Source organism: Callospermophilus lateralis, chromosome 6 (genome assembly GCF_048772815.1).
Source record: "Callospermophilus lateralis isolate mCalLat2 chromosome 6, mCalLat2.hap1, whole genome shotgun sequence".
In the NCBI taxonomy this organism is placed as follows: Eukaryota; Metazoa; Chordata; class Mammalia; order Rodentia; family Sciuridae; genus Callospermophilus; species Callospermophilus lateralis.
Window position 1 is genome coordinate 12,855,007 of NC_135310.1, and position 24,956 is coordinate 12,879,962.

Below are 24,956 nucleotides of genomic sequence, written 5' to 3' on the forward strand. Positions count from 1 at the left end.
GGAAACACCACACTGATTTAATGACCCAATAAAGAATTATTCTAAGAATATGAAATTGGAAAGAATAAAACTTACTCTGCAGACTGTGGTTACGCAGCCTACATCTTTGATTTAAAAAGTAAAAGGGAAACTTTATAGGTTGGACAGACAGCCAAATCTGGAGAATTCTCATCAGCTCTGTGGCGACAGGGTCATATCTGTGGTGTTTGCTATTGTACCCCATTGTGCCCCATGGCACCAGCTACCTGGCAGGCCCTCAACAGCTTGTTCAAATGAATATCTAGCTCAAGGTTAAAAGCCATCTGAGGCACTGGCTACCTCACGTAAAGCAGAAAGCTGCTCTACCTGTCTTCCACAGTGGAGTTGGTAGGTTAACCCAAGTCCTTCCTGCATGCACAGGGATGTACTTCTGCAAAAATTTTGCCTACTCCCTGTCTCCTTTCTAAATCACCCATATTTCACGTGGTGTTGTACAACTTGTAACCAATGTATTTGATTCATCTGATTCCATTAGCTAAAAAAATATGATGGGGCTGGGGTTGTGGCTCAGCAGAACTCTCACCTACCACATGCAGGGTGCTGGGTTCAATTCTCAGCATCATATAAAAATAAAATAAAGGCATTGTGTCCAACTAAAACTAAAATATTAAAAATATTTTTAAAAATATGACAAATACACAATTTCTTGTCCATAGAAGAACATCTTTCAGAGTGAAAACAGGCACTGTTAAGTAATTACACTGGACAACAGGCATCAACTGGGGTCTACTGGGGACAAACTGGGATGCATGGTGTTGCTAACTTTAAGTCAGTGATTAATCAAGATGAATTTCACCTATACATCTTGGGCCTAAAATAAGACTAGAGGAATTTTTAGGAAAAGTTAAATGTGACAAAGACATAGTACTGGCCTAAGAATAGGAGACTGGCTGTCTCTAAGGGTCCTACTGCCACATTGCTTAAAGATACAACAATTGCACTGATGGAAGTATTTGTTAGGGAGTTAAATTACAAGACACGCCCCCCCCCATAACTGTATAACTTTCTCAGTAATTGGGAAAGATTCCTGAGCTTAAATATTTTATTTTTAATTTTTTTTAGATGTAGATGGACACAATACCTTTACTTTATTTTTATGTGGTGCTGAAGATAGAACCCAGTGCCTCACACATGCTAGGCAAGTGCTCTACCACTGAGCCACAACCCCAGCCCCATGCTTGAATATTTTAGATAAAAAATTCGACAGCCATGGGCTGGGGATGTGGCTCAAGCAGTAGTGTGCTCGTCTGGCATGCGTGGTGTGCTGGGTTCGATCCTCAGCACCACATAAAAATAAAGATGTTGTGTCCACCAAAAACTAAAAAAAATAAATATTAAAACAAAATTGACAGCACTCTTATTGAAGCTGAGGTAATAGATAAAAAGTCAGAATTAGACTCAAAACTCTTAGCTACTACATAAAACTTCTGTGTAGAAACAGATTTTCCAAACTGCTTTTCTACTTGTACTCCATGGGCCTATTTTTCTGTCACTGTCATCTTCAGGTACGACTCTGACTTTAGGGAATAAATTCTAGCAAAATCCACGATTTCCCAAAATTTTATTTTTATCTCTCTCACTGAGTTCAGTGATAAAAGTAGGATTTCCCTTACTAGAAGAATATTCTACAACAAGACAACTATGCCAAGGTGATGTTCTCCCAAAGTATGACTGATAGGTCACTGGGCAAAGGATGCAACTCAGGTGCCTCAGAATACAGATTACTGTTGGGGTGTTTAATGACATCTACGAGAGAAAGGTGGTGTTCAAAGCCCACGCTATCCTGAAACTCCTGCTTTTAAGAGAAAACTTTTACTCACAAGAAGTCCTGGCTTCTGGGGAAAATATTTATTATTATACTATTTTAAACTACAGAGAATTATATTCATACTTGCTCTGGAAAAACAGAAGAATAGGAAAAGATGGATAAGTGATATAAAGGATACTGATAAAAACATATAGTAAAAAGGAAATACAGGGGCTGAGGTTGTGGCTCAGCGGTAGAGTGCTCGCCTAGCATGTGTGAAGCCCTGGGTTTGATCCTCAGCACTACATAAAATTGGATAAGTAAATAAAGGTATTGTGTCCAACTACAACTAAAAACTAAATAAATATTTTAAAAATGAAATATATATTTTCCTGTGTTATAGGTGTATAAAAGGTGAATATAAATACATGTATTTAAGAAAAAATATTTACAACTGAATTTATCCTCCAAAATATTTCAGAAGCTCAAATTTTCTATCCCCACATTCCTTAACAGTAAGGGGAACATATAAGGTAAACTAAAAAAGTATCTTTTTATTTCTCTGTTAAATATAATGGACATGATGAGCACATGGTTGAGGCCTCAACCAGGCTACTTAATTTTAATGCAACAAATATTCATTGAGGGAGAGACACCGTCCAGAATTTTGTAGAGCACCAGAGAGGGAAAGTTGCTACCACTAATAACCCCCAAATTAGCTCACAGGGATCAATAGTAAAACTAAAAAAGTTGACTTTGTATTCCCTGATTGATAAAGGCATATTCAATAATCAGTGGACAGAAATTGTCTAGCAAATTAAGAGCAAATACTTCTGACTCTGACAAAGAGTTTCAATTACTAAGACTAAAATCCCTTACTATGCATGTGGTAGAATTCCTATACTCGCTCTGCTGGCATTCATTCATAAAATCTCTCTCTTGATCATTTCTGCCATGAACAGTTTGTTATTATTATCACTTAACATAATTTTACTTAAAATTCACACATAAATGGGTTCTCCAAGGATGGTATCAAATATATATCTTAACTTCAATTTCTAAACGAGGTTTCAAATTTACAGTTATTACTGGTTACATCGATTTTATATTCGAATGCTATATTGAATTGCATTCAAGTCTTTCCCACGCCCCTTACCAAAATGTTACCAAAAGACACTTAACAAAATTGGACCCTGTTGTCATTTTCATTTACTTTATTCCTTATTTAAAAGATACTGAATGAAAATGCCTTCAAGAAAAAAATTTTAAGTAGACATAGGTTTCTTATATATTCAAACTGGCTACTGAAACCCAAATGCCAGACTTTGAAAGCAATTTCCCAACTGTCGCATGCAGCTGTCAATGCAGCTTAAACAGAGCAATATGACAAAGACAAGCCTTGCAGGACACAGGGTGCACAGTGGCTCTCAGGAGCTTTGCACCTGGTGGAAGAGACAAAATGACCTGGGGAGAGGTGGGCCCACATAGGGAGGCTTCTCAGGGTACAGGCAGGTTTTAAATTTTCATAATAGAAAATTTCTCTTACAAATTCAAGTAGGCCAAACTCCAAGCAGCAATCACTAAGAGAACTAAAAACATTCTAAATTAGAACAATTCCTGGGTAGGTACTGGTCATGTCATCAAGTAGAACATGACATTCCTTTAGCTTGCCAAACTTAAATCCATGATCACAAGTAAAAACAGATCCTATTTGTAGTCAACCAACTGTCCTCATACTAAGATCTTTGTCACCAAGAACATGGCAGAAATGAAATCAGATGGAGGAGATGGTTGTGTCTCAGAGAACTGAAAGCTAATAAAAATAGTTTTAAACACAATTTGGTTGGTAATGTATTTTTCAATAAAGGATTCTCATTCTTTAATTTGATATAATTAGTTTGATAAAACAGGTACATTATCAACAGAGTACCTGAGGTCAGACCTACATAAGATTTTGCATACTTTTCCAGGTTGTTAAATGTAATACCTAATATGAATTCACTTAATTCATGCTGAAATTCATAAAATTGAGAAGACACCTACATGTTCCGAAGTGCACACTAATTAGCAAGAAAAAGTATTATTTTAGGCAAAAGAAAACAAACTTGAAATCTGAGGGGAAAATGACAGAGCATGGAATTTGGACATATAATCCATGGATATGAAGAAAAATACTTATCATATAAAGAAAAATAAGACAATCCCGCAATGAACTTCTGTTATAGAGTCAACTACAAGCTGTCTTGGTCAACCCATACAGAGTAGATGTCAAGAACTCAGGCTGCACCATCACACACCCCTAAGTCTAAACCATTCTTTGCTCAAAATACCTGTATAACTTGAAGTTAACTGTTCCTAGTCCTGCTTAATGCAGTAACTATGCCTGTTTCCCATGAGGATATAATAATTTATGTAATAATAGGTCTAGTAGAGCAAGTACTCAAAATACAGTAATTATTATTATTATTTTACAATGATGCCACTAAAATGCTTGTACCAACACTCTGTGATTCTGGTGATGAGCAGGAGGAGGAGAGTGAGCCATCACTGCTGAGTATCTAGAAGAGTCCATGGAGGCCAAGCCCCCTGGTACACGCCTGCATCTTCTATGAGTCTGAGCTATAGTCAGTGTCCTGGCACTACTGTGATTCTAGCTTTCCAATTAAAATGAAAGAGAAAATTCAGGATGCCAGTTAAACATGAATTTCAGGCATGTTTAAAATTTATTCACTCTTTAATCTGAAATTCAAATTTAACTGGGTGTCCTGTATTTTTATTTGAGAACCCTCTAAGCCTCTATTTTTTCTCAGTCATTCATTGAAGGGAATATAAAAAAATCTGTTTTATCTTCAATTCCCTGGACTGGGAGTGTGGTTTCTTGTGATACAACAAATGGCACCATTTCTCTATAAAAGCTGCATTCAAGCCTCCCCAGACTTCCAAGGAGTTATTACACTGTGATGTCATTTGGTGCTGTTCTAAATTGCTGGTCTTTTCTCTCCTGCTTTACAGATGAGGAACTATCTGTAAACCTTGCAGAGCTGGGCCTTATCTCACACCTCTGAGCAATCTAAGCCCCTACAATCCCCTATAGCATCACCAGATTCCACCTGTCTTCCCTCAACCAAGAGCATCTGAAAAGGCTCCATTGTGTATTATAAAATGAAGCACATTCAACATGTTTTTCAAATTCCCTCTTCTTCACTCACCCGACTTTTCATTCCAGTATCTCTCAGGAGCCTTTGGGCTCTCATTTTCTTTGATCTATGACCCACCTATGTAACCTCAAACCGTGTGTGGCTGCAGATCTGGCGCATACAGCCTGCTGTTCTCTGCATGTCATTGTGCAAGACAAACTGCACTGCACTGAAACAATGTGAGGGTCCCACAGTGCTGGCCAGAGTTGGTCCCGTGCATACCTTACTGCATTCAACATCATTTCAAGGTTCTCTGGGGTGGGAAGCCGGCTCAGCCCCTGTGCTTGGCAGGCAGCTGGCCGGCACGGAACCTCTTGAGGGCAGTGGCAGCCTCTCTCTGCACTAAGCTCCACAGACCAGTCCCCACCTCTCCCTTCCCCAGTGCAGGGGAAAAAGCCATGTGGGTGGCAACACTCTCAAATAACATCCCCGCTCACATGCCATCCAGTTCTTGCTGCTGAGTTATTTCTGGAATGATTTTTTTTCTCTATACTGTGTTACCTGTTTATGCACAACAATGCTATCTGGTTTTGAACAAATAACACACAACGATAGAGACTCTGATTGCAGGGTGCTTTATGCCACATTTAATACACTGTCACCTAGATGTCTTGTAAGATGTGTGCTTTTGGAAAGACTACTAAAAAGAGAGAAGACTTTCAATCTAAAGATACCCTTCCCCATTCCATTTCCATACATTTTCTTGGGCACTCTGAAGAAGAACACTGACAGCAAGTCTTTAGGAGCCTGGCACTCCTAAAGTCTGCAGTCTTGACATTTTCTTTTCTACTACCTAGAGAATAATAATGATAAAAAATAGCTACTGTGTATAAGTGCTGACCACGTGTCAGTCCTGTTCGGAGTGGCATTACTGTGTGCTGTTACAAACCCTCTTGCAGAAACTGAGGCACAGTGTAACCTGCCCCATGTTATATGACTAGGGAAACTCAGGGAAGTTTGACCCCAAAGGGATGTTTTCTTTGCCCACACATTATTCTAATACCCTAAGTAACAACTAGCTAAAATTTTTCATATAGAATAGGTCTGTGCAGAAGGAAGAAGTCCTGACTACTAAAATATAGAAAGGTAAGGTAAAGCAATGATATCTTCCTTTTGATCTAGCAGAGGGTCATTTCTGATCAAGGTTGAGGGAGGGAGAAGGCCACTGGGTACTTCAGGAGATGACAGGAGTACTGGACCGAAAACAAACAGGGAATCTGAAGCCTTTCCCAACCACTTTTCCTGACTTCACTCCTGTTTACATGATGATGTGAGTTCAGAAGGTGAGAGTATATCTGTAGTCTGAACCAGTTACCTCCTGCTGCGGATTCCCACTGCAGTCAGCTGGGCAGAGGCCCTTGTGTCCTTTTGTGCCTTTGAGTAGCCCCTGTAAATGTAGTTCACTTCTAGCAAGCTGCAGGACCGTCCCTGGTCAAGCACAACTTTCTCTGCTTGCTTTCCCTAGTCCAGCATTCCTATCTCCATGGCGGGATGTTCCCTGATAGACCTGCTGGGCATGCTGCTCACACCTCCATCCAGAGCCAACCCCTCCATCTAGTCATCTGTCCATCTGCAGGTTTGCTTTTTCAACAATACTGGGGATTCCTCCAGGGCAAAGACCGTGTTTTGTTTTTGCCTATGGCGCTTCAGAGTCTATGAATAAATGAATGAATACATTCAATGGCAGGATGATACTTTCAATTCAGGCCCCTCAACTAAGATTAAAAGTTCAATAATTTAATACAGCGTGTATCTCCAGCTCATAGCTTCCTTGGACCCAAAAGAAATGACAATTGTTCACGAGCACAAATGTAAGAAATTAATTTTTTCCTTCAAATACTGCTTTTAATATCCAATAAAATAGTTATATTATTTGTTTTAGAAGACAGAAAAATTGAATAGATCATAATATTGCAAATATCACAAAAGCCAATTATAATGAAGTTATTATTGAAATGTGGTCTAAATAGTTTTCTGGGCTATTTTCAGAGTTTCCCTAAAAGAATTATTGGTGAGTGCCTGCCTCAGCAGCACATACACTGATATCGGAACGATAGGAGTAGACTGGCACAGCCCTTCACAAGGATGACAGGCAAACTCATGAAGCGTTCCATATCTTTGACTCAGAGAACTATTTTTGCTCATATGTGGAAGCTAGTGGCAGGGAAGAGAAAGGAGGGAGAAAAAGACATCGTGAAAGCAGAAAGAAAATCAATAGAGCAGAACAAGAGCAGGGGGAGGAGGAGGCAAGGGAACAGGGGCGTATCGGGGAGTAAAACTGATCAAATTATGCTCTATGCATGCACTGATATTCCAACAACAGCAATAATAAAATTAATCATCAGGAATGCAAATAACAGTAAATGCTGATGTGGAAAAAAAAGAATGCTTTTACACCATTGGTGAGACTATAAGTTAGTACAACCACTATGGAGTCAAAAGACTAGGCATGGGCTGGGGATGTGGCTCAAGCGGTAGCGCGCTCGCCTGGCATGCGTGCGGGCCCGGGTTCGATCCTCAGCACCACATACAAACAAAGATGTTGTGTCCACGGAAAACTAAGAAAAATAAATATTAAAATTCTCAAAAAAAAAAAAAAAAGGACTAGGCATGAAACCACCATATGACTCGGCTATACCACCACTTCTCAGTATTTATTCTGAAGAATTAAAATCATCTTACTATAGTGGTACATGACATACGCATGTTGACAGCAGCACAATTCACAATAGCCAAACCATGGGACCAGCCTAGGTGTCCATCAACAGATGAATAGATAAGGAAAATGAGGTACATATACACAATGGAGTTTTATTCAGTCATAAAGAAAAATGAAACTATGGCATTTGCAGGAAAAAGGATGGAACCAGAGACCATCATGTTAAGTCTCATAAGTCAAACTCAGAAGGTCGAAGGTCATGTGTTTTCTCTCATTTGCTAAAGAGGAAAAGTGAAAGCAAAGGTGGGATTGAGCTCCTAAAAATGAAAGGGAGATCAGTAGACGAAAGGGACCAAGGAGAGTGCGGGGGAAGTACAGGGAAGTGATATTAGCCAAATTATAGTATATCGTGTGCATGTATGAATATATAACAACAAATCCCATCAGTACGTACAACTATAACGTGCCAATAAAAAAAAGGTGGGGAAAAAAAGGAGAGCAGGGGGAGGGAGGAGGGGAGGGTAAGGGGAGAAAACTGATCAAATTATGTTATATGCATGCACCAATATCCCAATAAAAATAAATTATGAACCAATAAAAAAAAGAATTACTGATGAAACAAATCAACACAATGGAATTCTGAAAGGCTAAACTGATGTTGTATCTCCAATTATCTTCTTTATTAAACTTATAAAATGCATGGAAATACTATAAAAAAGCAATGATTACTTTTATCATTTAAAGAAAACAGATGCAGTGATGAACACCTGTAATTTCAGCGACTCCTGAGGCCAAGACAGAAAGATCACCACCAGTTTCAAGTTAGCCTCAGCAACCTGGCCAGACTATCTCCAAAACAAAACCAAACAATATCATAATAACAGATGGAGGCTAGTAGAGTAGAGCAGGTTGATCAGGGGAGTAACAAGGGAAAGAAAGGGAAGGTGCTGGGAACTGAGTGATCAAATGATGTTATGCGCACATACAAAATGCACAAGGAGTCCCACTATTAATTATAGTGCACCAATAAAGAAAAACACAAAAAAATCCCCCTGTAACTCACAGCAGTATATTCCAGTAAAAGTTCCCCCCCTTAGCCATGAGGCCACTGCAGAGACTTGACTGGCATTCTGCATTCTACATGCAAGAAATGCTAATGTAACTGTGAGAAACAGGAAGAAGGCCCACTTCCTTCCCTGGTGGCTGATTTATAGGTCGGTTAAACACAGTCACATAGAAAAAATGGCTGGTATGGTGCTGCACTGTGCAACAGTCTACCAGTGTGCGCTTGGACCCGCGGGGTGGGGAGCCACTTATGTGACCCACTCAGGAGCCTGAGTGCAAATATGAGGTTTGTTTCAGAGAATATTTTTATATTTCCTGAAACCATCACTTTTAACACCCTTTGTTTTAGAAATATATGGTTCTTCAGTTACTGGAGAAGACATTGTAGGGATTCCTTTTGTCTATTCTAGGGAATCCTTCCCACCCCTAAGAAAATATTGGATGTTTATTAGACACGTTTGACAATAACTTTTCTCGTTCATATACCTAGTAATAGACTGTAGTGAGTTGAAACCAAAATGTTTCACTGAAATGGGTTTATCTCACCTACCCAGAGGCAGTGTGTATGCAGATAATTTATTAGAGTATGGAGTTTCAATAATAAAAATTAAAATAAATTATTACTGGTCTCACCTTTTGAGACCAAATCTATACCTATAAAAATGTGTATGTTTCTGTACCAGATATTGATTTCCCTCATCCAGAATTAGTATGTGGTATAAATGGCCAGATTACTGTTTTAAGTGCTTAATTGTGTAGAACACAAATGCCTTATAAATGACAGAACAGATTTTTAACATTCAAAGTGCTATAATAAATTAGAACATTAAGGCACAATCCTGAAAACAATCTCTTATATTTTATGACTTTCATCGAAACTAGAACATTTAAATGCAAAAAGAAACCAATGCAAATCATTAAAAAAAAGCAAGTGCAACATGATTATATACCTCACAGGGAAAATACTAGAGCAAAATATTGGACCAGAGGAGAAAAATCATCTTACCAATATGGAAACAAACTTCAAAAAAAAAAAAAAATGAAGAAAACTTAAATCATTAAAGATTATACACTCATCTAGTTCCTTGATATGGAACTAGATTAAGAGTTAATTCAAAAACAGAATAAACTCTGTTGATCCCCCAAAATAGTCAAGAATAGTTGAAAGTGTAAGAATTCAACTTTCATATCCCCACATGGGCCCTATTTAGAAAAAGTGAGGCTGTGTAGTAACCGTCAAAGTATTCATTGTGTTCTAGACTACTGTGAGTACTCCACATATAACACATCACAACTCTACGGGGCAAGTACTCTTGACTCCATTTCACAGATGTGGAAACTGAGGCACAGAGTGTTCACTGAGATAACCTCAGAGTTAGGAAGTGGCAAGGCCAGGACTCAAATGTCCCCTCATCCCTGCACACATGAGAGTGATGTTGTTGAAAGGCGCTGCAAAAGCATGAGGCACAGGGTCCTCATCTGATCACAATGGTCTGCAGAAGTGTCCCTTGATTCCCTACTGCTTGCTATCTTCACAACATTCCATGTTGTGAAGTTGTAACAACTTCCTTAAAAGTAAGGAGGATTAATGTACAAGGCTCATCCGAACTTTACATTTATTTTAGTTATCTGGTAAAGGCATCACTAGTTTTATAACAACCGCATTGTGTTTATTCTTGAAAAGTCCTCTGAGATGATATCTCTGTAACAAACTAATAGAACATTATTCTCCTAGATAATACTTGGTTAGTATATGCAAACAATGAAATACCATGTAATGTAGACACTACAATGGTAAAAAGGTCTGAACAGTTTTAATAAGCAAATTCCCATTAGTAATTAGAAGGTAACTGTACTAAAAAGAATTCTTTTGAAACTATTTGGGATTTGCAAATTGTTAAAATAATAAAAGTCTCCCCACCCTACTTCCTCCAAAGTGAATCTGATGAATATTAAGCTTCTATCAAACTCGTAAGAATCAATGTCTTTGGTTTGTTTAATTTTTTTTTTTTTTTTTTTTTTTTTTTTTGTGAAACCATACGTGGTGCTAAAGCTGACTTGCCCAAGTATACTGTGGGAAGCTGGGCTGTAACTCCACTAGTCCTCATTAGGATATGGTCTCACATGCACAAACAGTGACAAATGACTCTTGGCTGATGACAGCCAAGTGTCACTGTTAACATGTGTGTGAGTTGGGGCTGGGGCTTAAGATCCCAGAAATTCCAGTCCAGTAACGACTATTATTAGTTCTAGGATGACCATCAGTACTGGGTTTCCTTCTATAGGGGCACAGTGACCTCTACTGGTAGAAAAACAGAATCTTGAAATGTGATTGACTCCACAGTGAATTTTCAGAGGCACGGCTGAGAATATTTATTCTTTGGAAAGTTTGTACAATTTTTACTTAAATAAATCTACTCCTCTACTAGAATTAAACATTCAAATTGAAGTAGGCTGAAATCATATTATTAAAGGAGAGAACAGTACTTTAGTCCAAAAATTAATCCCGCTGATAATACTGTGGCTATAGTAACATAACACAGTTATGAAAACTGTTATAAAAATATCCTTTTGGGAAATATTGCCAATATACCCTAAGAGTTTTCAAAGGCACCAATTACAGAAAAATTACACAATAAAACTTTTCAAAATGCTTTGAAACTTTCTATTGTCAAATACTAAGTGGCCTACTTTCTCATGAATATTTTGCTTTCTTGTTTTTAAAAACAATTGGTCAAGTCTTGGTTTTCTCTTTTAAGTCTCAAGGGTTATAAAAAATTAATTATCCACAAGCTTATTAAATTTATTTAAAAATACAGCATCTCTTTCCCATTTGTTTTCTTTTTAACCAAGCTTAATAACAGATATAACTGAGGATTGGTGTATTAGCTTGTTTTTGCACAAAGTAGAATAGATTAAACGTAGAGTTCTTTTTCCAGAAATGTTCCTTATTGCTAAAATAGGATTGATAAATTAGGAAAAATGATGTCATTCCTATTCATCTTTGGTAAATGGGATTTACAGATTTGTATAACAAAACTTATCTTTTCATTTATCTTTGTTAATTGATCACTACTTGCTGTCTGCTATGTGAGGCACTATGGGGAGAGCAGGGTGAATAAGGCCCTATCTTATCTCTATGCAAGTAATTATAAAGACATATTTTAAATACCTTATTCTTAAAATATGGAGATTTCAATAAAATAAGCTTACTTTTCATACAATCTGTCTCAACCCCATGCAACTGGGGGCCAGCTTCTGAGTACTGGAAAGTAGCTCCTCTCTCGGGTAGCTCCTCTCTCTTTCGGGTGGGGGCGGGGTGTGAGAAAAGACAGGGAGATGGTTTTCTGGTTCAAGAGCTGTCCATAGGAACAATTCAGCCTTACCACTCTCCTCCCATGCAACAGTGACAGAAGCACAACATGCCTAGCATCACAAACCCAAGGACTTCTTGGTCGGGAGGGGAATTCGTGAAACCCATGCTGGGTCCCTCACTGGAGTCCCTGCTCCACTCTGCCCTCAGGATAATGCTTCCTTCACCTGAGGGTAGCACAGGACACCACAAAAGCAATTTCTACAAGTCAACGCTAGTTCCCTGCAAGAATTCATGGCTTTTAAAATTATAAGCATTAAATCAAGAAATCTATGTAAATACTAAAACCTTGACAGTACTCTAAAATAACATGTCTAAAACAGGAGTAACATTTAAAACTCTGCCAAAAATGCGTATAATAGAGGGGAGAGAAAAAAAAAAACAGGAAATCGCTGAAATGTTTCTCAGGAGAAGATTGGTTGACTAATTAGGGTTAGCCAAGGGGTGGAAAATTATGCATTCAAAAGCATTAAAAAGATGATTTGCTTTACGTGCATCTAGAAGGATATGTGAAGAACTGATAGTGGTCATCACTTCAGCAAGGAGAAAGGCTGGATGGCCAGATATGAACTTTTCTATTTCATATCCTTTGGTATTGCTTGAATTGTTTATGAGAACTTGTACTATTTTTAAAAAAGAAACAAAAAATATGCAATAGATCACTTTGAATTACAAGAGCTGTGCCGTGGACAGTAGAAATGAAACAGGTCAATGTGAAAGGTTTTCACAACAGAGTACCAAAATTGTCAAACTTTTGGTCAGATGACCTTTTACCTGTGTGTGTGGGGGGGGGAGGGAGTACTGGGGATTAAACCAAGGGGCACTTTATCAAAAAGAGCTACATCCACAGTCCTTTTTATTTTCTGACAGGGTTTTGCTAAATTGCTGAGGCTGGCCTTTAATTTGCAATCTTCCTGACTCAGCCTCCAGAGTCGCTGGCATTATAGGAGTGCACCACTCTGCCTGGCTTAGACGAATTATTTGATACATTTATTTGCCAAAACAAACTGTCAGTTAAAAAAAAAAAAAGAAGACGACGACTGATAAGGTAAAATGCCAGTATTACTAAAAGGAAATAAATCTTGTCATGAAGGTTACTCAGTAGGGGAATATCAAGCCATTTATAAAATATCTTCTATTTCTCACAAATTTTCTTATTTGTTAGCTTAATTCAAAGCATCACCCCAAATGACACTCCAAGAATTAGCTCTGAGCAAAATGATATTCTCCTTCACCTAGAGAAGCTTTTGTTACATAAATTTCAAAAGCTTTGTTTAAGGCTGAGCCTAGTTGGCTTAAAGAATGTGATATCATGGAAGGAAAGATTTGCGTAAGTCCTCAAGCAACCGGAATAATAAATTCTGTGCCTGACAGAATTCTTCATGAGGACGAATAAGGTAGTGAAAAGATCTTTTGAGAACCACTACTATTCACAAACATACAATACTGCTTTAAAATGCTAAGGCTCCAAAATGCTATAATGACAGATTGGGGTTTTTTCCCCCCTTTATTTTGTGAAAATATTGTTCAAACCGCAGCAGTGACCGTAACACGGTTGTCCAGTATGAAATTCCACAGTGCAAATTTTCCATTTAGCAGCTAGTCCATGTCAAAGTGAGCTGCACTGAGGCAACAGGCAAAGCACACAAAGCCTAAGCAGAGCCTGGCTACACACTGACAGCTGGAGAGCGGAGGTCTGGGATGGCCTTCAGTCTGCACCTGTGAACTCCTGGTCACTCTGTGGTCATTCACTTGAGTGATGTGTAGCTTTTGCTGAATGTAAAAATGTGCGAGTGAGACGGAGAGAGTGAGGACACAAAAGGGATGACATTTAAAAAATTCCCTGAAAGACGCCAGATACAGACTGATTTAAATATCAACAAAAGAAAAACATAATAAAAAAAGAACAAATAAAGAATAGAGTGGAAAAAAATCATTAGAAGCAGAAAACAAAAACAAAAACAAAAAAATGCAAACTCCACTTATTTTGTAGCTCATCTGACCCTGACAGAGTGTTTTAGATTTCATTCTGAAAGAGTTTGTGAACAAGTCATCCTAACATCTCCACATCAATGTTTATTAGCATTGACTATAATTTCACAATTCAGAAGTTTTGGAGACTATCCTTTTTCTCATCAATTCTCTTGGCCACTTTTTAAGATCTATCATCTTGGGAAACAAAAACTGCAACATTTCTCATCTGGCAAAGCTAATCATCAAATGATTTGTAAAACTTAGCCCTCATACATGAATGAGTCAAAACCTTGCCCCAGTTAAATCATTCAGCAGTGGCAAAATTCTGCCAAAGTTCACAACAGGAGGGGAATTAATAACACTCCAAATTCAGTTCTTTAAACTGAAATTTAACACAAATCTAGCTGGGCACTATGGTGCAGTCCCAGCTACTTGGAATCCTCAGAGTTTGGGGCCAGCCTGGGCAACACAGCGACACCCTGTCTTTGTAGGGTGGGTCTTAGAAATTATAGTATATTCTACAGAAAGGCATCTAATATCACATAAAGAGTAAAATGAGGTGACAGTCCTGAAGATAGGACGGTTTGCCCTTGTAAAGGGTTCAAAATAACATGTTCAGCTAAAAGTGTTCATGTTTGACCAAACAGAGACAATCTTCATTTCTCAGTTTTATAAAAGAGACTCCAGATGTCCCATTTTAATAACTAACACTGCAATTCAGTCTTATAGCAGATTTAAAAATCAAATGATTTCTGGAAAACTGCTAACTGAAAACTGACTTTTGCTATGGCTAATGACTTTTCACTTGGTAGTAATGCTGCTGTGTCAGAAGCATTTTTTTTTTTTTTTTTTTGGATGGCTAATAGAATTTCAAAATCCTCCTTTCTACTCGAAGCATGTGACATAGGTCTTACATGGCAGAAGCTCTAAATACTACATTCCTTGATGGAATCTGCCTGGCCATTTCTTTGTCATTTAAACACACAACTAAGTTGCAAATGAAAGTTATATAGTCTACATTAAACTAACTGCATCAATCTGCATCATGATGTGGTGGTTGAATTCCTGTTATCTACAAAATGCCTTTTCCTTTCTTAAAGGTAAACAAAAGTGAAAACATTCCAAATTAAAAATCAACAAAAGAGATACACAGAACAAAGGAGAGCTAAAGCCAGACCACACATCTGCATCTAATCTGCTCAATGCAGAGTACCCAGCTGCCACTTCTGAAGTTTTTCTTAAACACAGCTCTTGGGCTTCACAGAAGGTGGACTAATGCACTACTTCCTCCCACTGTGCCCTTCTACATTGCAGACAAGAGGCTCTAGTTCAAGGACCTTGTATGGACACATTAGAAAGACAGATTTTCTTTTCAATGTTACCAAGAAACTAGAATGAAAAGGAGCACACTACATTATATATTATAGCCATGGGGAATAAATATTTATTGGTTCCATTCCTAACTCAAATGAATATAAAGAAATTCATTGTTCTATTAAGTATCTAATCTGCTTGTCAGTCAAAAAAGTAACAAAATGGTAATAACCTGAATTTACTCACAATTATACTAACCAAAGGTCAATAAGCTAGAGGGAGGACTGGGATTGTGGCTCAGTGGTAGAGCGCTCGCCTACCACAGGCGGGACCCGGGTTCGATCCTCAGCACCACATAAAAATAAAGGCATTGTGTTGTGTCCATCTCCACCTAAAAAATAAATATTAAAAAAAAATAATCTAGAGGGAGCCGAGTGTAACAAAAAGGCAGTACCCACATCAAGGGTTGGAACTTGTACCCAGAGAGAAGTAAATGATCCTTAGTGATCCTCTGTTCCACCCACCCCTGCACACTTCCAAAATAGGCCAGCTTCACTCACTCATCTTTAAAAAAAAAAAAAAAAAAAAAAAGTTTTAATTATCTTATTATTATTATTATTATTGGTTCTTTTTTTGGTGGGATGGGGGACTGGAGATCCAACCCAGAGCTTTGCAAATATGAGGCAAGTGCTTTGCCACTGAGCTACATCCCAGGCTTTTAATTTTTTTTTAAGTTGCAGATGGAAACAATACCTTTGTTTTATTCATTTATTTTTATTGTGGTGCTGAGGATCAAACCCGGTGTCCCACATGTGCCAGGCAAGTGCTCTAACCACTGAGCCACAACCCAAGCTCCTAATCTCACTTTTGAGAGGTTTTTCTCCCCTTCTTTTTTTTCTGGTGGTACTGGGGTTGAACACAGAGGCACTCTACTGAGTTACATCTCCCCCCACCCCCCGCTTTTCAAATTGGATCTCATTAAGTTGCTCGTGCCAACCTCAAACTTGAAATCTCCTGCCTCAGCATCTTGAGTCACTAGGATTACAAAGTGTGCCACTGTCACCCAAATGAGATGGTGTTTTGGAACTGGAATTGTTGTTTCAACTTTTCTCTTTTAAAGGCTAGTTAAATTAAAGATATTTAATTTATTAAATTAAAGAATTTAAAGATACAGATTCAGTGCTCATTTTAACCCTCTAGGAAAGAACCTAATTAAGGCAGGGAAATCTTAAGGAAGCAAGCAGTTCAACAGGTAAAGTAGAAAACATTCAACTCCAGGAATTGGTAGGGTGCTGACATTCTTAAAAGGAATTTGATATGAGATTTGACAGACTGAACACAAACACTGCAGGCTGTGCGGCTATGTTCACCAGTATCCAACCCTTCAAAGGTGGAATCATTTGCTGTGCTATACAAGAATTGCTTGCACTGTAAGAAACAGTACAAAGCTGACCCCAAGCACCACTAAACTATTTAATGTTCTTCTGGCTTCCATTTGAAAACAAGAGGCCACATACGATGGGAAGAAGGAACTTAATACATAGGAAGTAAGTCTTCAGAAATCTCCTGGCTGGAATGACAATTCTATACACTGGTTCCTGAATGAGTGTTCTCAAACTTCAGCTTACATATAAATTACCTGGACTGCTTGTTAAAGATGCAGGGTTCTTGCACCCGCTCCCAAAGTTTTTAGATCTCTAGTCTTTCGAAAGGGGTTAGCCTGCATTTTAAGCATTTTTAATTCCAAAAAACTTCTGGGTATTCTAATACGGTTATCCATGCTCCACACCTTGAGAAACATTGATCTTGAAGATGTGAGGACCATATGGGTGGCTTCCTCCATGAGGGGATTCCACAGGGCAGTATGCCCTGGCCAAAAGTGTGAACTACCTGCCATTTCAACAGTAATGAAAATATGAAAGGAAAGCTCTTGATTTAAAAGAAAAAGTCACTTATTTAAGTGAGATTCTATGAGAATCTTTTAAAAGATTATCCACTCACTCACTATAATTCAAGGATTAACAGCTGTCAACACCTAAGAGGACTAGGACAATGAAGAGACAAGAAAAATGGTGGCAAAAGGGAAGAACCTACTTGTAATTCTGCCTAGGCCCAGCCTTAGGTGTCATAAAAGCCTCTGGCACTTAAGACTCTGTCTGACCCAGTCTCAACCCATGAAGCATATCCATCACTTACTCCCAAAGTGACTGTCAGCTCCAGCCAGAGGGAGCTCCTAACTTGTCAACCTCTGAAGGCTGCCTCTGAGGAACGCTGAACCTGCACTCTGTTAGTGTCCTGGTTGGTTGGCACCCCTGTCTAGGATGCCCTTCACCCATTCTCTGCCTTCAATGAGCCCTTCAGGGTCCCACTGGGATCTACTTCCCAGCTTCCCACCCTGACTCAGTGGCCACTGTACTCTCACTGGAGCATTCGACTGTACTCAGCCTCATGTACACCATTCTTCAGCTCCCCCCGTCACCCAACAACTTTCTAGTCCTTGAAGACCATGACAGTTACGGAATTTCCTAGTATCTCCATTCCCACCCACCCTAACAAAATACTAGCACATAGAAATGGCTTGATAAACAGTTACCACAACTTATGTATTTAATCATCAGCAAGCTGTATCCCAATAAATACTGTAAACTAAACAAAGTAACCATCACACATCAGAATGTTTCCTGGGCACTGGGACTGCACTTGGCAAACTGTCTTTGTCCTCAACTAGCTCTCCTGGAAGCCTTTGAAACCACTGATTTCTTCCTGCCACCAGAATTCTGAGGCTCTACAGTACCTCTTTATGGTCACTCTGAAAGGGGATCAGAGCATTTTCTAAACAAGTTAGTGACATGTTACAGCTGAATGTTGGGTCTTTTATGACAACAACATCTTTAGGTTGATTAATTTACGGCATGAAGTTTATTTCCTGTGTGCCCTATTCAGTATCTGGTACACAGAAACATTAGATTTCAGTTGAAACCATGTTTATTTTAAAAACCTCAAATTGAAGATACATATAATCTGCTATAATTAGAAATAATCTCTATGATTATCTTTTCCTGAATAAAAGGGATGGGACTATAAAACAGCAAGTAAAGATTTTCCAAGGATGAATGACTTCACAAGATGTGAGATTTATTGTTTTTAAAAACTGTTGTAAAATATACATGACATGACATTTACCATTTTAGTAGCAATTGTTTTTATGTTAAGAAAATCATGGAAATAATATTATAATATTGACTAAAACATGGAATGCTCTCCTGCAACAAACAAACAAAACAACAACAACAAAAAAAAAAAACTGCTATCGTTAACACCTGAATTCAAAGCCTATTGCTAGTAAACACCTTTTTTTACATTATAAACATTCCACTGCGGGCAAACCTCATTAAAATCATCTAGTAATGGTTAAATCACTTTATTTCAGACAGTGAAATAAAACAAATATTATACTTCCTACTTTTTCTGCATTGTTTTCTTAAAGTTCACAAATGATTTCTGATAAAAGCAGCAGCTAATCTTTATAATAAAGACAGCTTATTATATCCCATCTACCAAGTGCTTTACACACATTACTGTTTTTTTATTATTGAGGTATTAATTCATATATCATAAAATTCACCCTTTTCAAGTATATAATTCAGTAGTTTTAAGTATATTCCAAGTAGTACAGCCATCACCACTATCTGACTTACTCAAAATCATCTGTCAGCATGTTTTTGTGTCTGCAGTCAGTGGTAATGTAGATGTAAATGGAAGCTGAAGAGACAGGCATCTGAATACTGACTGCATTTGGAAAATACAAGCTGAGTTGCTCAAAACATAAAGCCGCAAATATGGTAACAGACTGAAGAAGAAAGAGGTATGAATATATGTTTCTCGTAATCAAACATCATTATCTTTAATCCAAAATAATATATTAAATATGTGTCTAAAATACTATTTGAAAACTTTATTGAATTGTTTTTGGACAAAAACTCCAATATTTTAGTAAGTCTTAAAATGCAAATAAATTACCTACCCAGAGTTTAATTTATAAATCAAAATTGTTAAGCATTATGGCTCAATGGGAAATAGCCAGAGGTGTTAAGCTTTTGAAGAAATAATATGGTGGGGGAGAATTTTCAGTCGTAAAATTGCAGGGAGTCATCCATGAAAAAACACCTGAAGATCTTCTCTCGGCATGTAGCCACAGAGATTCTAGGTTTAACTTTGGGAACTATCTGTGGCTCTACCACACAATAGATTGCCCAAGGTACGTGGTCTTTATCTTCGCTGGGCTAGGAAGATCTCTCAAGATTGCTCCAGAGGTGGGCATAACCTGTTGAAAAATGGATAGCCTCACTCTGACCTTTTATAGAAAAGAACATTCTGTGGAAGAACTTGATTTCTCCCTATATAAATAAAGTAGGCATGGGCTCCATTTTGCCAGAGTATAGAAGCTCAATCCTTGCCCATCCTGCCCATGCTTTTTGAAATCATTTTCTGTATCCTGAGGTTCTTTCGCCGTTCTATTTTTCCTAGCTTTTATTTCTCAGCCAGCCCATTCCACTGTGAGAACTCCATCTCCACCGTCCATGCACCCAGGAGGGAGCAAATAGTCCACTTCCCTGGTTTGATGCTGTCAGCAGTCACCATTCCAATAGCACCACAACATGTAACATTCTGGAAATCTGTATCTGTGCTATCCAACATTCCAGTCACCAGCTAAAAGTGGTGATGGAGCATTTCAAGGTCTCCAGTGTGAATGAGGAATTGAATTTTTAACTTATTTGAATGTAAATAGCTATACTTGACCCAAGGGTACCATACTGGACAATAAAAATATTGAATGACAAGAGACACCACACTGTAAGAAGACCATACCATTAATGCTCTGGAAAACTTAAAAAGTGACAGGAGACTATGGTTAAGGGGGACAATAGGAGAAAAAGAACTTCCAAAGAAAACTAAAACTGACCTCCGAGATTTTTGAGATGTTCCCCTCAAATCCATGCACTGAGGCTATGAATATAAAAAGAAAAGAGGACAGAATGGTGGGGGGCAGAAACTGCTAAGACAGAAGACAGACTTCCTTTAGTTACACAGAAACTACCTGATTATCAGTGGCAGCCAAAATTTATTATGCAGTCTGTATTTCATAGTGAATTGTCTGTTGTACACAGTGAATTAAGTACTGAACATGCATTTGGTGGTGGTGGTGGGAGGTGTCCAGTATTAAACCCAGAAGCACTTTACCACTGAGTCACATCCTCAGCTCTTTTTGAGACAGGGTCTCCCTAAGTTGCTTAGGGCCTCAATAAATTGCTGAGGATGGCTTTGAACTTTTGATCCTCCTACCTCAGCCTCTCAAACTGCTGGGATTACAGCATGCACCACCATGCCTGGGTGAACATTCATTTTTATTTTATGCTCAAAACAAGCCTTCCAGGTAGATATATTCCTCATCTATCAACAGAGGAGGATCCTGAGACTTAGGGAGTTAATTTGCGAAAACAAAAAAGCATCTTCTAACTGAAACCCAGCAACTAGTACCCTTCTTTCTTCTGGATAGATCCCAAAGATCCTTCTTCTACAGCAATTCAAACATTACACAGAGATGTAATTTACTGGCTGTCCCCCTCCAAAAGCTAAACTTCCTGGAAGAAGGGGCTGTGTTCTGTCAATCTTCTCTTTCTTAGCCACCTAGCACCACCAACAGTTATGTAAAGTACCTATCAAGACACTTGAAATACATACACTCTTCAGTAAGTATCTGCTGAATTTAGCATGAATCTGCTTCCATTCCAACAACATACATGTGGTCACATTTTTTTCCAACTCAGACATCTCAAGCATCTATATTTTAGTTTTAGAATCAAGCTGAAAGTTTAAAGTTCTAAGTTTTATACATAGTTTCAAAGAATCTGGAAATAAAATTGGAACTCTATGTCAAATGAAAATATTTAACTTCAAGTTGTTTACTTCAAGCCTATACTTTTAAAAAATCAAATGTCCCATAATTTTTGGAAATATCTTAATAGAAACTTTAACACTATGATGGAAACATTTGTTACACAAAAGATGTTTCTTATAAGCACTCACCATTGTGTGTTAAAGTACAGAAGACACCTCTTTATATCCTTGAGTTGAGGCAAGATACTTACAACAACTTAATGAAGCCTCAATACTTTCCAATCTTTGCATCTCATTTATCAATGTCATTTATTTTCGGCCTACCACACTTTACTAACTTGTATTTACCCCTATGGGCACTCCATCAGTATTTAAAGGGAGGCAGAAAAGTGAGCCAAATAAATTAGCTAGGGCCAAAACCATCTAAGAAGTTATTCCTTCAGCTTTCCACCCCAAGACTTGATGAAATGTGGTCTATAGGCAAAATAAAAATATTCACCTAAGAAATGTTCTTGTTACAAATACTGTCAGAATGGTATCAAATATTCTTCAATACACAAAGAGGACTCTAATTAAAAAATGATCTTTCAATACACAGTGGCCACACCTCTAATCAGAGCAATGCAGTTCAAGGCCAGCCTGGGCAATTTAGTGAGACCCTGTCTCAAAATATTAAATAAAATGGGTTGTAGCTATAGCTCAGTGCTAGAGCACCTCTGGGCTCAACCCCCAGTACCAAATCAAAACAAAACAAACAAACAAAAAACCAAAACCTTGTCCCTGCCCTTGCCAGAGCAAGAGGTGACCTAGAGTTTCTGCTAATGGTCATCTTAGGAGACGTACAATGAAAAATACATAACTTTATTAAACTTGCCCTTTTTAATGTTTTGCTTTTCTTGCCGTTAAGCATTATTTGCTTATTTTTAAATCTTTACAAGTATCAAATAATATAGTTTTGAACAAAAAGAAAAGCTGATGTTGGGTGAAAAAGAAATGAACTAGAGCACCATTTCTTAAATATTGTCATGGTATGAACCATAAAACTGCAGATACTGCTTCTGAAAGTCTGGGGTTCTGAATTTCTAATAAGCTTCTAAATCACGCTGAAGTTGCTGATTCAAGGATCTATGTGGCAAAGGACTAATTTTTCCAGATCTCAATGTTTTGTTTTTATAATTCTCTTCACTTAAAAAAAATGCTATCCCCCCAACGTTTTAAATGTGTGTTATGATTCAGGCACTTCACTGGGAACACATGATCTTGTTTCTGCTCTCAATGAGCCCACTGCTTTTTTTTTTTTTTAAAAAAAAAAAGGAAACATGACAACAAGCAATTGCACTGTTAACTGCAAAGGACTGTAATTAACATATGCAGTGAGAGGAAGAGGGCAGGAAGTCTGCACAGAAGAGACCAGGACGGCATTTCAGGCAAAAGACAAGTAGCAAAGCACTCTGGAGAAACAGCTGAAATAATATCAAATTGCTAAAACACATGGTGCTTACGGTGTTTATGGGAGATGAGAAAGACACATCAAAATGAGTCCAACATGCCAGACTTATAGTCTGGACTTTGTTGGGGAAGTTATCACATCAGTGAAGGACTCTTCCTAGATAAGTATATCCAGATGTATATTACAATCTTATTAATAATAATAGTAACAAACATCTGTTTATTTATATGCCAGGAACTATTCCAAGTGCTTTACATTTTTAACTTACTTAACCTAACATGTTCAGTAACACTGAGAATTATGAGGCTCCAAAAAGCTTGCCCTCAATTCCAACCCAGCCCCCAGAGGCCATATATTTTTTCTCAAGGAGCATTCTGGAAAAAAAAAGACACTGGTGAGCACTGCAGAAGATGCCTTCATTAGTGTTGAGCCTGAAGAAGTCAAGTAAAGAGATACTGAAGGACCAAGTGAAGGCCAGGACAGGGCAATGAGACTTATAGTTACGTTTAAAGAGGGAAAAATAATATTCCCTTTAAACGTAATTATTTGTTGCCAAGGGATATTATGGATGTACAAGAGAGTAGTTTCCCAGTTTCTAGCTTGGGAGATGAAAAGAATGGGGGTATCAAGCAGTGAGACCAGGGCAAAGGACACTTTGGGCAGGAATTTGGGAGAGAACACATGGCGATTAAGTGTGAGATACTTATGAACTACCTAGGTAGATCTGGGTATCACTGGTGTGGCCACTAGTGGGCCAATGTTTGTGAATGGAGAGAACCAGGTGAGGAGTTGTGGGATTCAATGAAGAGGGTGAAGATGGACACAGGAGAGAGGTCTGCAAAAGCTGAGGGAAAAGTCTCGTGAGATAAAGTTGTCACTGTCATTAAACAGTGTTGAGGGAATGAGGAAGATAAGCAGAGGAAAGGGCTGCTGGATTTGGTTAAGACACCACCAGCACCTAGACAGAGCAGTGTCAGTGGAAAAAAAGAAACTGAAATGATTTGCCTTCAATTCCTTAGAATTTTTTTAGAAACACCCTTCCTCTTTAGAAACACTATTCCTCTTGCCATAAGGAATCAAGAAGACCAATAGCTAGCAAATAACAAAGGTCAAAAGAAAAATTCTACTTCTTTGTGTGAGAAACTTGAGCACATTAATAGGAAAATTTGGTGTCAGTAAAGAGGCAAAGGCAAAAAATACAGGAGAGAGAAAATATATGATGAGGTGGTGTCCTGAGTGACACAGGACAGTGAGACAGAGAAACCAGCAAGCAGCAAGGGTCTCAGCCTCAGCACTGCTGTCAAGGAGACAGAGGGCTCTGTCATAGGGTACACTGCAGGATCCTGCATGCCAGATGCACTCAACCTCACTGTGACAACCAAGAATGTCTCCAAATTGTTCAAAGTCCTTGGGAAAGAAGGGGGCAACTGTCTCTTGGGAGAAGAAAGAGGACACACTCTCCCTTGGTTATGAACCACTGGAAGCCAGGAGGGGTTGTCATTTACTAGCTGTACCATGAAAAAAAAAAAGCCAGGCCCTCTGCTGAGAGCTGAGGAAGGCTGCTAGGTCTGCGTTAAGTGGAAAGCTTCACAATGATTTTGTGGAGAATGAGAGAGACACCTACTTAGGGAAAGCAAAACTGGGCATTAGAAATACTTTCCCTTTCAGACATAAAAGCAAGTGTATTTCCATTTATGGGCTCTCCAAAAACAGCTCACAGAAGAAACTTGAGCCTAAGAATGCACTTAGAGCCAAGTACCACCTACAGCCAGCAGCTGATGAGGTTGAAGCAGGAGGATCATAAGTTCAAAGCCAGCCTCAGCAACTTAGTGTGGCCTAAGCAACTTAGCGAGACCATCTCACAATAAAATACAAGAAAAAGGGCTGGGGATGCAGCTCAGTGGATAAGTGTCATTGGGTTCAATCTCTGGTACCAAAAATAATAAATAAAAAGAATGTACTGAAGGACCTTTATCAAAATATTCTTTCCAAAAATTTAAGGTATAGGGTCATCCTGAAAAAGTACTAAGAAGAACCATGTTTTTGTTTGCCAGGACAAGTTTTAACAATAAAAACTGAATTTACCTTTTTTTTTTATTACCCTGAATACACAATTTTATCATAATTTTGTAAAGTTTTCAACAGGAAGGCTACCACATTTTATTTACTTCAAATCCTATCCATTAAAATCAACATTTTGAATTTTATTATGACAAAAAAGTTCAAATAAATTGACTGAT

The 24,956-nt window shown here is 38.2% G+C and overlaps 1 protein-coding gene and 1 non-coding gene across 9 annotated transcripts in view; one reads left to right on the forward strand and one right to left on the reverse strand.

The window, feature by feature from the left end:
- Window positions 1–24,956, reverse strand: part of Scaf8 (SR-related CTD associated factor 8) — a 212,126-nt gene that overhangs the window by 84,381 nt on the left and 102,789 nt on the right. The gene's annotated exons all lie outside the window — the stretch shown is intronic.
- Window positions 6,999–7,103, forward strand: LOC143402653 (U6 spliceosomal RNA). Its single transcript, XR_013091731.1, has one exon. It is a non-coding gene; the product is annotated as a U6 spliceosomal RNA (small nuclear RNA).